This window comes from Malaclemys terrapin, chromosome 16 (assembly GCF_027887155.1).
Source record: "Malaclemys terrapin pileata isolate rMalTer1 chromosome 16, rMalTer1.hap1, whole genome shotgun sequence".
Lineage (NCBI taxonomy): Eukaryota > Metazoa > Chordata > Testudines > Emydidae > Malaclemys > Malaclemys terrapin.
The window spans coordinates 10,911,883-10,925,404 of NC_071520.1; the positions used below are offsets into that span (position 1 = coordinate 10,911,883).

The following is a 13,522-nucleotide window of genomic DNA, read 5'->3' on the forward strand; positions in this document are numbered from 1 at the left end:
GTGTCTCGAAGATCACTAGGAGTACTGGTAGCGTAGGGTCTGAGGAGAGAGTCCAAACAGCCAGACAATCCTGCTGTAAGAGTGCTAATGCCTGAGATGATGGGGTATCCAGGGTTTCCAAGTTTATGGATCTTGGGTAGCAGATAGAATACCCCTGCTCGGGGCTCTAGGGGTGTGTCTGTGTAGATTTATTCCTGAGCTTTGTGACTTTATCCTCACGCACAACCATTTCAGATTTGGGGACAACCTATACCTTCAAGTCAGTGGCAATGCTATGGGTACCCGCATGACCCCACAGTATGCCAACATTTTTATGGCTGACTTAGAACAACGTTTCCTCAGCTCTCATCCCCTAGCGCCCCCCTAGGCTGTCTCACTACAAAAGCAATATTCACTCTCTTGGTATTGACACCTCCTTATCAATAATTGGGAGTGGACTTACATCCACTGTACTGGGCTAGCTTGATTATCACTTACAAAAAATTTTTTTTTCTCTTACTTAATTGGCCTCTCAGAGTTGGTAAGACAACTCCCACCTGTTCATGCTCCCTGTATGTGTGTATATATATATCTCCTCAATATATGTTCCATTCTATATGCATCCGAAGAAGTGGGCAGTAACCCACGAAAGCTTATGCTCTAATAAATTTGTTAGTCTTTAAAGTGCCACAAATACTCCTGTTCTTTTTCCTGAATAAATTGACCTTCAGCATATGCTAGTCTTTAAAGTGCCACTAGACTCCTTGTTATTTCATATATAATGCCATTCCTTTTACTTTGTGTTTTTTTTTTTTTTTTTTGCTTTCTTAACTTTAATTTTCAGGCCATATTCCCCTTTTAATGGTAGGGGAGGGAAAAGAAAATACAAAATGAGATTTATTTAAAATAGTTAGAGTTGTTCTCAGTTTATTAAAATATTGTATTAATAGGAATAGACAGTGTCAAAAAATAAAGAGAATAAAAGCATCAACATTTACTACACATAGATGCAACAAACTTATACACCTGATAAATTACAAAATTTCATACAAACAATAGAGACAGAAAAGACAATAAAAACAACCCAGGAAAACCATTCAATAAGAATAAAACCCACGAAAGCAGAAAAAAAGCATAAATATAAACAACTATATTTAACTAACCCAAGAGTATAAAACGACTTACATAAAACAAGCATAAAAATCAACCACAAAAACAAACAAAAGTTTTTTTCAATCTATTGTTAAACATTTATGTTCAGTCTCCGTAGAGACTGTCAAAAATTGCCAATGCCGACTATATTTCAAGTCGTCATGGCGGGGTATTGGGAAAAGTTTTCAATTAGCAATAATCGCGCCTCGGATTAACCTCATTGGCTACGATACTGCCACTGCGCAAAGCTAACGATAACTCCGTCGGCGCCGCAGCCCCTCGACGGGCCATAATCTGTCCGGTTAGGGGGAAGGCCAGGATAAGGTGGCGGCGAGCCGGGTACGAGCCGCCCTGAGGAACACTACCTCAGGCACCCAGCAGTGCCAGCCAAATCCGGCAGGGTTGAGGGGTTCAGCGCCTTCATGCCACTCAAAACCACCAGATCGCCGCAGAGATCTCTGGGAGACTTTATGCAAATTAGACATTTGCGTCACCAAGCTGGAGCCGGCCTGAGGCGGATTCAGCCGCTGTACTCTCGCTTCAGAGGAGGGGGAAGGCGGGAAACGAGTGAGGGAGGCCCCGGAGAATGGGGCGGGGAAAATGGCGGCGGCCGGGAAACGGGAGCCGCCGCTTCCTGGCTTGTCAGCCCGCGGGACAGTGGAGCGGGGGCAAGGGCGGCGCGCCTGTGCGAGCCTCGCTTCCGTCCGAGAGCGGGAGACAAGCCGCTGCGGGGCGTCCCTCGATCCGTTACCCGGGGCGGGGGACAAGCCGCTGAGAGCCCGCGGACCCCCATTCGTTACCCGGGGCGGGGGACAAGCCGCTGAGAGCCCGCGGACCCCCATTCGTTACCCGGGGCGGGGGACAGGCGGCTGAGAGCCCGCGGACCCCCATTCGTTACCCGGGGCGGGGGACAGGCGGCTGAGAGCCCGCGGACCCCCATTCGTTACCCGGGGCGGGGGACAGGCGGCTGAGGCCCCCCCCATCCCTTCCCCGAGGTCCCTCAGCCCTTCGGGGCGGGGAGCATCACAAGCTGTTGCTGTAACACACGAATCCCCGCGGCGCGGCGGAACACCCGAGTACTCGGAGTAAAACCCTCCGCTCCGCGGCGAGTGTGTGTCCATACCGGGCTCACCGGCCCCGCCACACTGCCCTGTGGTCCTGCCCTGGGAAGCCATCCCGTAACCCCGCTCGCTACAGGGCTCCTTGTGAGCCCGGCGTACCTGCGAAAGGGACTAAAAAGCGACATTTATTGGCTAAACAAACAACACAATCCCTCCCAGCATGTCTACTCACTGGTACCAGGTCATGATTTACCCCCATGGGAACAGTAGAAAAAGCTCAAAACACACAGCTTGTCGGTGAAAATAACATCACCTACCATTGACGACACGCAAAACCCAAATACACTTTAAAAACGTACTATACAGACAATAATTAAACTCTGATTTTATAACCACCATATCAGTCTCACATGAGACTGTCAAAAATTGCCAATGCCGACTATATTTCAAGTCGTCATGGCGGGGTATTGGGAAAAGTTTTCAACTAGCAATAATCGCGCCTCGGATTAACCTCATTAGCTACGATACTGCCACTGCGCAAAGCTAAAGAAAACTTCAGCAATCTTACAAGCCACTAAAATCTGATCACTCTTCAAGTTAAAGGGAGTTTTCACTAGCCCTCAATATGCCCTGGAAACTTTCCTTCACCAAGTGAATGCAAACTTACCTCTGTTATAATTAAGCAATAAGATATTTACACAGACTTTGACTGTCACTAATTTTATTACCAAATTAAAGACAAGAAGAGATACTGAAGCATTGTGGGACATTTTATGCTAATTAGCTACTTGTATTGACCCTATAAAATGCCAAGGTGGAACAAAAGCTGAGACTTAGAAAAAGACTACAATGTAAAATTATCAAATTAACATCACACTGGAATGTTTACAGTTTGATTTATTTCATACATCTTTCATTAGAAAGAGCACCAGAAAAGGAAAAACAAGCACCTCAGAAACACAGACTAAACCAGTGGTTCTCAATTTTGAAGACAATTGTTGATGCCCATGATCCAAAGGAGCTGAGGATGGGGGGTTTGGGGTGTGGTCTGGGGCTCAGGGCTGGGGCAAGGGGGTGGGATGTGCGGGGCAGGACTTTTGCCTGGAGGTGCAGACTTGGGGGTGTGGCTGGAGATGAGGGATTTGGGGTTCAGGAAGGGGTTCTGGGGGGCTCAGAGTTGGGGCAGGGTGTTGGGGTGCAGGAGGGGGTCAGAAGCAGAGATCCAGAGGGGAACACTGAGCACAGAATCCTTGACAAAGTCCACTGCTCCTCAAAGCTGTCTAAGGAGCCAGTGGATGCCACCCAGAGGAACTCTGCCCAGATGTGTGAAACAAGGAAGGAACGGAAATAGGCCTCACAGTCACAGATCACCCCCTCGTCCAGCATTGTCCTCCTGGTGTTGTAGATGGCCACTTTGGCCAGTGCCAGGAAGAGGTTGATGAGGAGGTCTCACGACTGTGTGGCGACATGGAAATGGTGTGCGAATATGAAAAGGTGTGGGGAAAAGTGCAGCCATAACCTCAACAGGAGGTTCGAGAGGAGACAGAATAGGGGCTGCAACCTGGCACATTCTAGATAGGCGTGCGCCAGCTTCTCCCTCATGCTGCAAAAGGGGCAGGGGTTGGGGATGGGGGTGAATCATGCTAGGTACAGGCCCATGCTCACCGCTCCGTGAAGGAGCCACCAACCCATATCCCTGGGAGGGCGTGGGACCAGGGTGAAATAGAGACTGGCACACGGGGGTTCCTCACCCTCTATAGGTGGTAGAAACTCCCATCACTTGCTATTGGAGCAGGACACGAGGGTGAGGAAGTGAAACGTATGGAGCACAAGCACGTAAAGTTGTTCCTTGGTGGGCTTGGAAACAAACTGTCTGCAGAGTGCAAAGCTGGCTCAGATTATGGAGGGGAGGGAACCAGGGAGGCTCAGGGGACAGGGGCTAGATGAAAAGATCCGGAGGGCTTGGGGTGAGGGGTGGGTGGGGAGCACCTCTCGCAGGACCTGCTCAAGGAAAACCCAAGAGGTGGGCGGTAAGGCTGCCCCAACCACCTGGAGTATGTGCAGGGGGGGTCTGAAGGGTGGAGAGCCCCATGTGCCGACCAAGTGCTCAGGGACATTACTACGGAGTTGTAGCTCTGCTCCATTGCTATGAAACACTAATCCCCGTGACAGAAGACCTGAGGACCCAGAGAAATATCCTCCACTCCACAGCGAGTATCTGTTAATACTAAGGGTCACCCAGCCTGGAGACATTCATACCCAGAGTTCACCGCCCCCACCACAATGCCCTGTGGGTAGTGTACTGGGAAGCTATACCTTAACCCCACTCACTACAGGGCTCCTTATGAGAGGGGCCAAAGCCTGAATTATCAAGAGACATTTACTGGTTAAATAAACAGAACATTCCCAACACGCAGTTATTCAGCAGTACTCACTAGTAACAAGCAAAGACTTCCCCCAATAGGAATGGTAGGGGAAAAAAAGAAAAAACATCTGTTATATAAAACAAACAGTAATATCATCCACAGCTAGGTCCACTCAAAACTGATATACACTTAGAAGGCTATGAATATTTTTTCACTTCAAGGTCCCAGAAGCAAAGACAAGGTTTTCATCTCGAGGGCAAAAGACCAAAGACATCAAGACACTTGATCACGGCCTTGGATAGACCAAGAGACTACCTTTATTCATCAATAATTAATACCTAAATTAAACTCTGATTTTATAACAACCATATCAGTCTCACAGGAGACTATCAAAAATTGCCAACGCCAACTATATTTCAAATCAACACAGCAGAATACCGGGAAAAGTTATCACACCTCAGATTAACCTCATTAGCTATGATACTGCCACTGCACAAGGCTAAAGAAAATGCCCCAATCTTACATGCTACTAAAATCTGATCACTCTTGCAAGTTAAAGGGAGTTTTCATAGAACTCAAAATGCCCTGAAAACTTTCCTCCATCAGGTCAATGTAAACCTACCTCTGTTATAATTAAGCAATAAGATATTTACACAGACTTTGACTTTTCCTAATTTTATTACCAATTTAAAGACAAGAAGAGATACTGAAACATTCTGGGATATCTTATGTTAATTAGCTAATTGTATTGACCCTATAAAATACCGAGGCAAGGAAAAAAGCCGAGACTACTAGAAGAAGACCCCAATGTAAATTATCGTATTAACGTCATACTGGATCATGTACAATTTGACCTATCTCATAGAACTTTCATTCTTTCATTAGAAAGAGCACTAGAAAAGGCAAACAAGCTCCTCAGGAACACAGACTAAACCACCACAGCTTTAAGACAAGACCAATGTTTATTCCTGCTCCAATATATCAGAAATATCCCATAGAAACCCAGTAAGAAATTCAGAAAGCCCAGAGGAAAAGAAAGAAAAGAAAGAAAGAACCTAGCCTCCCAGAAAACCTTCTTCACCTTATCTGTTTTTCACTCAGGCAAAAAGTCAGCTGCCACAGAGACTACCAAAAATTGCCAGCAACAGCTATATTTCAAGCTATCAAGGCAGGGCTTTCGGAAAAGTTATGCCTCAATTGAACCTCACAGACTATAATACTATGTGACGTTCCCCCCTGGTGTTGTCTGGACCAGTGATCTGCTAGGCCATGCCAATCCTTGACTCTGTGAGCCAACCTTACCCTGCTCTGCGTTAGAACCCCTACTCCTGGGCTGTTCACGCACAGCCTCTGAAATGTAAGCTGCTTTCAGCTACTTGCAAGCGAATGACACTAGCCAATATCTCCAGTCCTAGAAACAACCCTAGGAACCTCCATCTTGCAGTGTCCAGTTATGCCCACTGGACACTGCAACCTTATATAAGTTTGTCAATTTAACAAATAAATTGATATGTACCAGGCTTGTTTTCCCAAGCGGAGTCTCTGACACACTGCAAACCAAATGGACTGCTTCAGGTAGAATCAGGCTCTCCCCTTTGATCAGTGATTCAGTCGTTTGGTGGCGGTGGTATCTGTAGATGTAGGTGGGAGAGAGAGCATGGCAAAATGTCTCTCCCTTTTATCATGTCCTTTCTTCCCTACTGGCTTTGCCCCCCCTTCAGAGTTAGGTGAGTATTACCTCATTGCAGTCCCAAACTGCCTAAAGGAAGGGGGTGATTCCCTCAAGGGTTTATGTTCCTGTGGGGTTGGGCTGGGCTTGTCCCATCAATGCCCTGACGAGGTGTGAACTGCCTCTCTGTTCTTGGAGAGTTTTTGCATGGGTTTGCTTTAAGCCTTGAGGATACATTTTCAGCCTCATAACTATGTACATGAAATTATAATCTATACCCTTACTATAACATTACTGTAACAATTACTATAACATCACTGTAACAACCATGCTCAGTGCATCATGAGCCTTCCAAAGACACCCAACATGACAAATTTTGCATTGGATACCACAAAATCATTTTATAAAGATGAACATGGGGGTGTAGGGTGTCCCCTCCGAGGTACAGAGCATCACATACTGCCACTGTCTCTTCTACCACACAGCACTTTTGCTCAACCCTGGTTTGACATGCTAAACCTCATGGGAGCGCCCTGTAAACCCCACGAAAGCTTATGCCCAAATAAATCTGTTAGTCTTTAAGGTGCCACCAGACTCCTTGTTGTTTTTGTAGATACAGACTAACACGGCTACCCCCTGATACTGTAAACCCCATATTCATCTTTAATGTATCATTGTGGTATTTCATATAAAGCATGCCATGTAAGGTATCGTGAGAAAGGCTATGATCTGCTGAAAGCCACTGTTGTATCTAAATATATATATCATTAGTGCACATGAAGTTATGAGGCTGTATTGTATGGTTGTCACTAAATTATGTTGTGAGTTAGAGAATCGCCCAGATATTAGATCCCCAGAGACCAGGAAAGGGAAGTAACCAACGCCCGGGCGGGCGTTGAACAATCATCAACAGCCATTGTCCAGCAAGGGAGTTACAATGCAAGGACTCACTTGCACAAGGCTAACCCTGGGGAATTGCTCAACCTTGCTGGTGATTCAGCAATCTCCAACAAACATGCCTGGACTTGTGTTCTCCAAGCACATGGACTGAGGATATAAAATAGGGGACTGAGGCCACATGGGTTGTCCTGTCTCTTCTCCCACCTACCCTGAAGGCAATGAGAACACTAGAGCTGAGGAGACTGGTCCCCAGGCTAACAGGGAGAGCCTGCATATGAAAGACTGTACCCAACCTGCAATATCCAGTGGGATGAGAAAAAAATGCTTAGTGCAGATATTGCCCAGTCTAATAAGGTTGAGAATTTAGACTGTGTGCTTATCTTCACTGCCCCTGCCATAATGCCCTGGGAAGCCATACCTTAAACCCTCTCAATACAGGGCTCTTTAGGAGCCTGGTGTACCAGTGAAAGGGGCCAAAAGCTGAATTATCAAGAGACATATTTACTGGTTAAATAAACAGAACATTCCCTACATGCAGTTATTCAGCTGCACTCACTAGTATCAGGTAATGATAGAAAAAAATAAGAGAAGAAAACCTACCAGTTAAAACACTGAACAATATCATCACTCACAGCTAGGTATGCTCAAAACCCACATACACTTAAAAGGCTATTAATAGATTCATCAATAATGAACACCCACAATTAAAATCTGATTTTACAACAACCATATCAGTCTTACAGGAGACTATCAAAAATTGCCAATGCCAACTATATTTCAAGTTGTCATGGCGGGGTATTGGGAAAAGTTTTCAACTAGCAAAAATCACACCTCAGATTAACCTCATTGGTTATGATACTGCCACTACGCAAAGCTAAAGAAAACTTGCCAATCTTACATGCCACTAATATCTGATCACTCTTTCAGGTTAAAGGGAGTTTTCACTAGAACTCAAAATACCCTGAAAACTTTCCTCCATCAGGTCAATGTAAACCTACCTCTGTTATAATTAAGCAATAAGATATTTACACAGACTTTGACTTTCCCTCATTTTATTACCAATTTAAAGACAAGAAGAGATACTGAAGCATTCTGGGATATTTTATGCTAATTAGCTAATTGTATTGACCCTGTAAAATGCTGAGGAAAAAAGCATAGACTACTGTATTAGACCAGGACCCCAATGTAAATTATCAAATTAACATCATACTGGATCACTTACAGTTTGATCTATCTCATACAACTTTCATTAGAAAGAGCACCAAACAAGGAAAACAATTGTCTCAGGTGTTGAGATGAGTTCTGTCTGCATCCTGTAAAACTTGCCCATACCGGTATTGCCCTGGCCTCTTCTTTTGTCATTTAGTGTTGCACGCATTCTAAAACAATATGCATTTCCTCACCTTTTGGGGGCGAAGCCAGACTTTGCGGCACCTGCTCCCCTACTTGGTGTAAACTTTGCTTGTGCCAATCAGAAACGAACACAAACAGGTTTTGGGCCCCGTAACCGAGCCTGATCACCTCAAAGCCTCTCTCTCAGCTCACGTGTTTCAAACAGAGTGTCCACAGTGGATTGCCACGGGCATGCAGGGGCGAAAGAAAATGCAGGCCTGTTATTTACCAGGCTGCACGTGGCAATAGACTATATTGGTAAGGGATGCAAGGAGAGTATGGGTCACGATGCAAACTGCAGACACACACACACACACACACACACAACTAAAATTAATCAATTTAAAGTTTTATTGGGGATAATTACAAGGGGTAAGGGAGCAGTGTTTGATTAGCTAATAGAGTTAATGAAACTTAAAACACACAATGACTAAAATATCTACTAACAATATTTATAAACAAAGATGCAGCATTTAGTAATAACTGATACTTACAAATACAAACCAACGCATAACGACCGGCAAACGTAGACACTGTTTGAAACACGTGAGCTGAGAGAGAGGCTTTGAGGTGATCAGGCTCGGTTACGGGTGTACACAGGATACACAGGATTCGTTTTTCTTTCTCCTCTCCCTGCCTGCACATGGCAGGCAGGCCCATAAAGTACCAACTATGACATCATAGAAGTGTCATAGGGGACGGGGCCCAAAACCTGTTTGTGTTCGTTTCTGATTGGCACAAGCAAAGTTTACACCAAGTAGGGGAGCAGGTGCCTCAAAGTCTGGCTTCGCCCCCAAAAGGTGAGGAAATGCATATTGTTTTAGAATGCGTGCAACACTGAATGACAAAAGAAGAGGACAGGGCAATACCGGTATGGGCAAGTTTTACAGAATGCAGACAGGAACTCATCTCAACATCAGGAACACAGAATAAACCACGACAGCTTTAAGATAAGACCAATGTTTATTCCCACCCCAACAAACCAGAAACACCTCAAAGAACCCTAGTAAGAAATGTAGAGAGCTCAGACAAAAGGAGATAAAACAAAGAAGAAACCCTCCCAAGGACCTTCATCTCACCTGTTTTTTTACTCAGGTAAGAAGTCAGCTTCTACAAAGGCTGCCAAAAATTACCCAGTACAGCTGTAATTCAAGCTCTCAAGGTGGGATATTGGGAAAAGTTTTCAATTAGCAATAACCATGCCTCAGCTGAACCTCAGAGGCTACAATTAGAAATTTTATTAAGATGATGTTAAAAAAAGTGAACAGTGTTTGAGCATAGAAGTTTCTGGTTATCAGGGAATAACATACAGATTATCGAGGGTGCAAAGTTTGGCTTAAAATCGGGTGGCATAAGGAATACATAATCTGCAATATCCCCGATTGGGGATAAAAGATTGATGGGTCAAAGTACAGGCATTGAGATTTGAGGGTATGAAGTTCATAGAGTGGCTATGTTCAGGTGAGGAGTATAATGAGTGGATATGATGATGAGGATAGACTACCACTGTACAAAGCTGAAACTATAGACCATGTGACCCTTGCTCACTCGCTGGCCACCTGCTTTAGAGCATGGGCTGAACCACTTGCTTAGCTCACACTGGACGGCACAGCTATTCCACTGGGAGCCTCTCTTGCTGACAGAGCTAACGCCCTGAAAAAAGCCCACAAGGCTGCCCCATGTCAGTCTTTTTCCCCAGTCTGGTCACAGGGCATCATGGGCCTAATTATACTAATTAGCCTGTCACCCTCTTGGCAACCCCAGCCTCCTGTCCCCTTCCTGTCTCCCCAAAATTCCACATGTGCAGCAGCCTCTCCCAGAGCTCAGGCATCTTCAGGGGGAAGCTCATCCATTTCTCCTCCACTGCCAATACCATCAGCACCACAGCAACTGTCCTGCTCTCTTACAGGACCAATGCCAAGAAACACTCCCTTAGACTCTTCCAGACAGCTTGGAGGACAGGAAGGCAGCCCAAAGCTCTTTGCAGCCTCAGTAAGGCCACTGACTACCTGGGGAGAGACTGAGAATAAGGGACAGCAGGCCGGAGGGGAGCACAACTGCCATACAACTGAGGCATCATCCATGAACAGTTTTCCCTAAGTGGGGGCGAGGGGATGGAGAACCATATGGCACTTTGGCTCAGTCCTGGCCACTCCTGGCTAGTCCGAGTGACTGCTACCACCATCTACTTGCTGTCAGATAAAGGGAATAGCTCATAAGAATGGTCATACTGGGTCAGAAGAATGTCCATCTTAACAGTGCTGGAACAATTTGTGTTGTGGGGGTGCTGAGAGCCATTGAACCAAACTGTAAACCCTGTATATGATGGAAACCACTTCAAGCCATGGGACGCAGCAGCACCCATAGTTCCAGCACCTCTGGTCCATCTAGCTCGGTAGCCTGTCTTCCCGCAGACGCCAGTGCCAGTTGCTTCAGAGGGAATGAACAGAACAGGGCAATTTACTGAGTGATGCATCCCCTGTCGTCCAATCCCAGCTTTTGGCAGTCAGAGGTTTAGGGACACCCGCAGCATGGGGTGCCTCCCTGATCATCTGGGGTAATAGCCATTGATGGACCTCTACTCCAGGAACTTAGCTAATGATTTTTTTAACCCAGTTTTTGGCCTTCACAACTCGGGTAGCTGGGTGTGACAGAGACCCCCTTGAGACTGCCACCTGATGTGCTGGGCCCATTTTCCCTGACAATTCAGGACTTCAGTACCCTGTCTTCTTGAGCCAGACATGCTAGACTGCTGCAAACATAGATCCAGGTCTGAACCACGTCCCCCAAAAGCTGCAGGCTTAACTGAAAACAGCTTAAGAAGTGCTCCTGTATCTAGCACCCAGATACCCAGTTCCCAATGGAATCCAAACCCCAAATAAATCAGTTTTACTCTGTATAAAGTTTATACAGGGTAAACTCATAAATGGTTCGCCCTCTATAACACAGATAGAGAGATATGCACAGCTGTTTGCTCCCACAGGTATTAATTACGTCTCTGGGTTAATTAATAAGCAAAAAGTGATTTTATTAAATATAAAAAGTAGGATTTAAGTGGTTCCAAGTAATAACAGACAGAACAAAGTAAATTACAAAGCAAAATAAAACAAAAACACGCACATCTAAGCCTAATACAGTAAGAAACAGATTACAGATGAAACCTCACCCTCAGAGATGTTCCAATAAGCTTCTTTCACAGACTAGACTCCTTTCTAGTCTGGGCCCAATCCTTTCCCCAGGTACAGTCCTTGTTCCAGCTCAGGTGGTAGCTAAGGGATTTGTCATGACTGCACCCCCTTTTGTGCTGTTCCACCCCCTTATATATCTTTTGCATAAGGCGGGAATCCTTTGTACCTTTCTGGGTTCCCACCCCTCCTTCTAAATGGAAAAACAACAGGTTAAAGATGGATTCCAGTGCAGGTGACATGATCACCCACTTTCCAGCACACAGGTATACAGGAGGATTTACAAGTAAACAGAGCCATTTACAACCAATTGTTCTGTTTAATGGGAGCCATCAAGATTCCAAGCCACCATTAATGGCCCACACTTTGCATAATTATAATAGGCCCTCAGAGTTATATTTACTATTTCTAGTTTCAGATACAAGAATGATACCAAAAGAACAGGAGTACTTGTGTCACCTTAGAGACTAACAAATTTATTTGAGCATAAGCTTTCATGGGCTTTTTTCAGCCCACTTCATCAGATTCATAGAATGGAACATATAGTAAGAAGATATATATACACATACAGAGAACATGAAAAGGTGGAAGTTGCCATACCAACTCTGAGAGCTAATTAATTAAGATGAGCTATTATCAGCAGGAGAAAAAACACTTTTGTAGTGATAATCAAGATGGCCTATTTCAGACAGTTGACAAGAAGGTGTGAGGATACTTAACATGGGGAAATAGATTCAATTTGTGTAATGACCCAGCCACTCCCAGTCTCTGTTCAAGCCCAAGTTAATGGTATCTAGTTTGCAAATTAATTCCAGTTCATCAGTTTCTCATTGGAGTCTGTTTTTGAAGCTTTTCTGTTGCAAAATTGGATGACCACACTCAGTAGATTATAAGCTTTGTAATGATACCTTACAAGAGATCATTTGCATGAAGCATCTTCCAGTTACATTATATTCATGCTCATTAGCATATTTTCAAAAAATTATATAGAGGGCAACGTCACACTGGGGCCTCTGCTTTGGCTATGTTCGCTGATTCACCTCCCATTTCTCTGGCCCCTTCTTGTTGGAAAGAAGGGAATATTATAAAGCTGCCCTTACATCTTCAGGGGTCAGTCATGCTCTTTGAAGGGAGTGAGCACTGGATTCACTTTAGGAATTCATGAACTTTGCACTTCCCTGCTCTGGAGAATAAGTCCCCCCAGAGCCCACAAAGCATCAGAAAAAGAAGGCGGCAGAGCTCCTCAGGAACACAGACTGAACCACCACAGCTTTGAGCAGGGCCGGCTCTAGCTTTTTTGCCGCCCCAAGCAACAACAACAACAAAAAAGGTGGCCGGACTGCCGAAGCAAAAAAAAATGGCAGCTGCAGGGAGCGCGTGGAAGGCAGTCAAGACTGCTTGCAGGGGGGTGAAGGGCAGCGCCCGCCCGCTCCCTCCACCCATGGGCAACCAGGCGCTGCAGCCCGCTCGCAGCCGGGCGAGAGGGGCTCCCCCCTCTGGCCGTGGGGTGCCTCTCCCGGGGGCTGCAGGAGGTGCTGGCTCAGCTGCTCCTTTAAAGGCGGCTCGGCCAGGCTGGGCTCAGAGCGCCACAGGGGGCGGAGGCCGGTGCAGGCGGCGGGGAGTGGTGCGTCCCCGGAGAGCCCGGCGAGCGGCGGGGATCGCTAGTTCCTGCCCCCCCTGAGCTGGTGTCCGTGCCCCTGCAGGGCTGGGCTGAGACTGGCGGAGCGCGGGAGCCAGAGCTGCTGACCAGGCTGCCAAAAAAAAACAAAAACCACGGCAGGGTGGCCAGAATGTGCCACTCCAAGATTGGCCGGAATG

The 13,522-nt window shown here is 46.0% G+C and overlaps 4 non-coding genes and 1 pseudogene across 4 annotated transcripts; all 5 read right to left on the reverse strand.

Annotated features, from left to right (window-relative positions):
* Positions 1 to 1,240: 1,240 nt before the first annotated feature.
* LOC128825002 (U4 spliceosomal RNA) lies at positions 1,241 to 1,381 on the reverse strand. Its single transcript, XR_008442558.1, has one exon. It is a non-coding gene; the product is annotated as a U4 spliceosomal RNA (small nuclear RNA).
* A 1,215-nt stretch (positions 1,382 to 2,596) lies between these two features.
* Positions 2,597 to 2,737, reverse strand: LOC128825003 (U4 spliceosomal RNA). The gene has a single exon (XR_008442559.1). It is a non-coding gene; the product is annotated as a U4 spliceosomal RNA (small nuclear RNA).
* Positions 2,738 to 4,932: 2,195 nt separating this feature from the next.
* On the reverse strand, positions 4,933 to 5,059 carry LOC128825009 (U4 spliceosomal RNA; annotated as a pseudogene).
* Positions 5,060 to 7,862: 2,803 nt separating this feature from the next.
* Positions 7,863 to 8,003, reverse strand: LOC128825004 (U4 spliceosomal RNA). Its single transcript, XR_008442560.1, has one exon. It is a non-coding gene; the product is annotated as a U4 spliceosomal RNA (small nuclear RNA).
* A 1,623-nt stretch (positions 8,004 to 9,626) lies between these two features.
* On the reverse strand, positions 9,627 to 9,766 carry LOC128825007 (U4 spliceosomal RNA). Its single transcript, XR_008442561.1, has one exon. It is a non-coding gene; the product is annotated as a U4 spliceosomal RNA (small nuclear RNA).
* Positions 9,767 to 13,522: the final 3,756 nt, after the last annotated feature.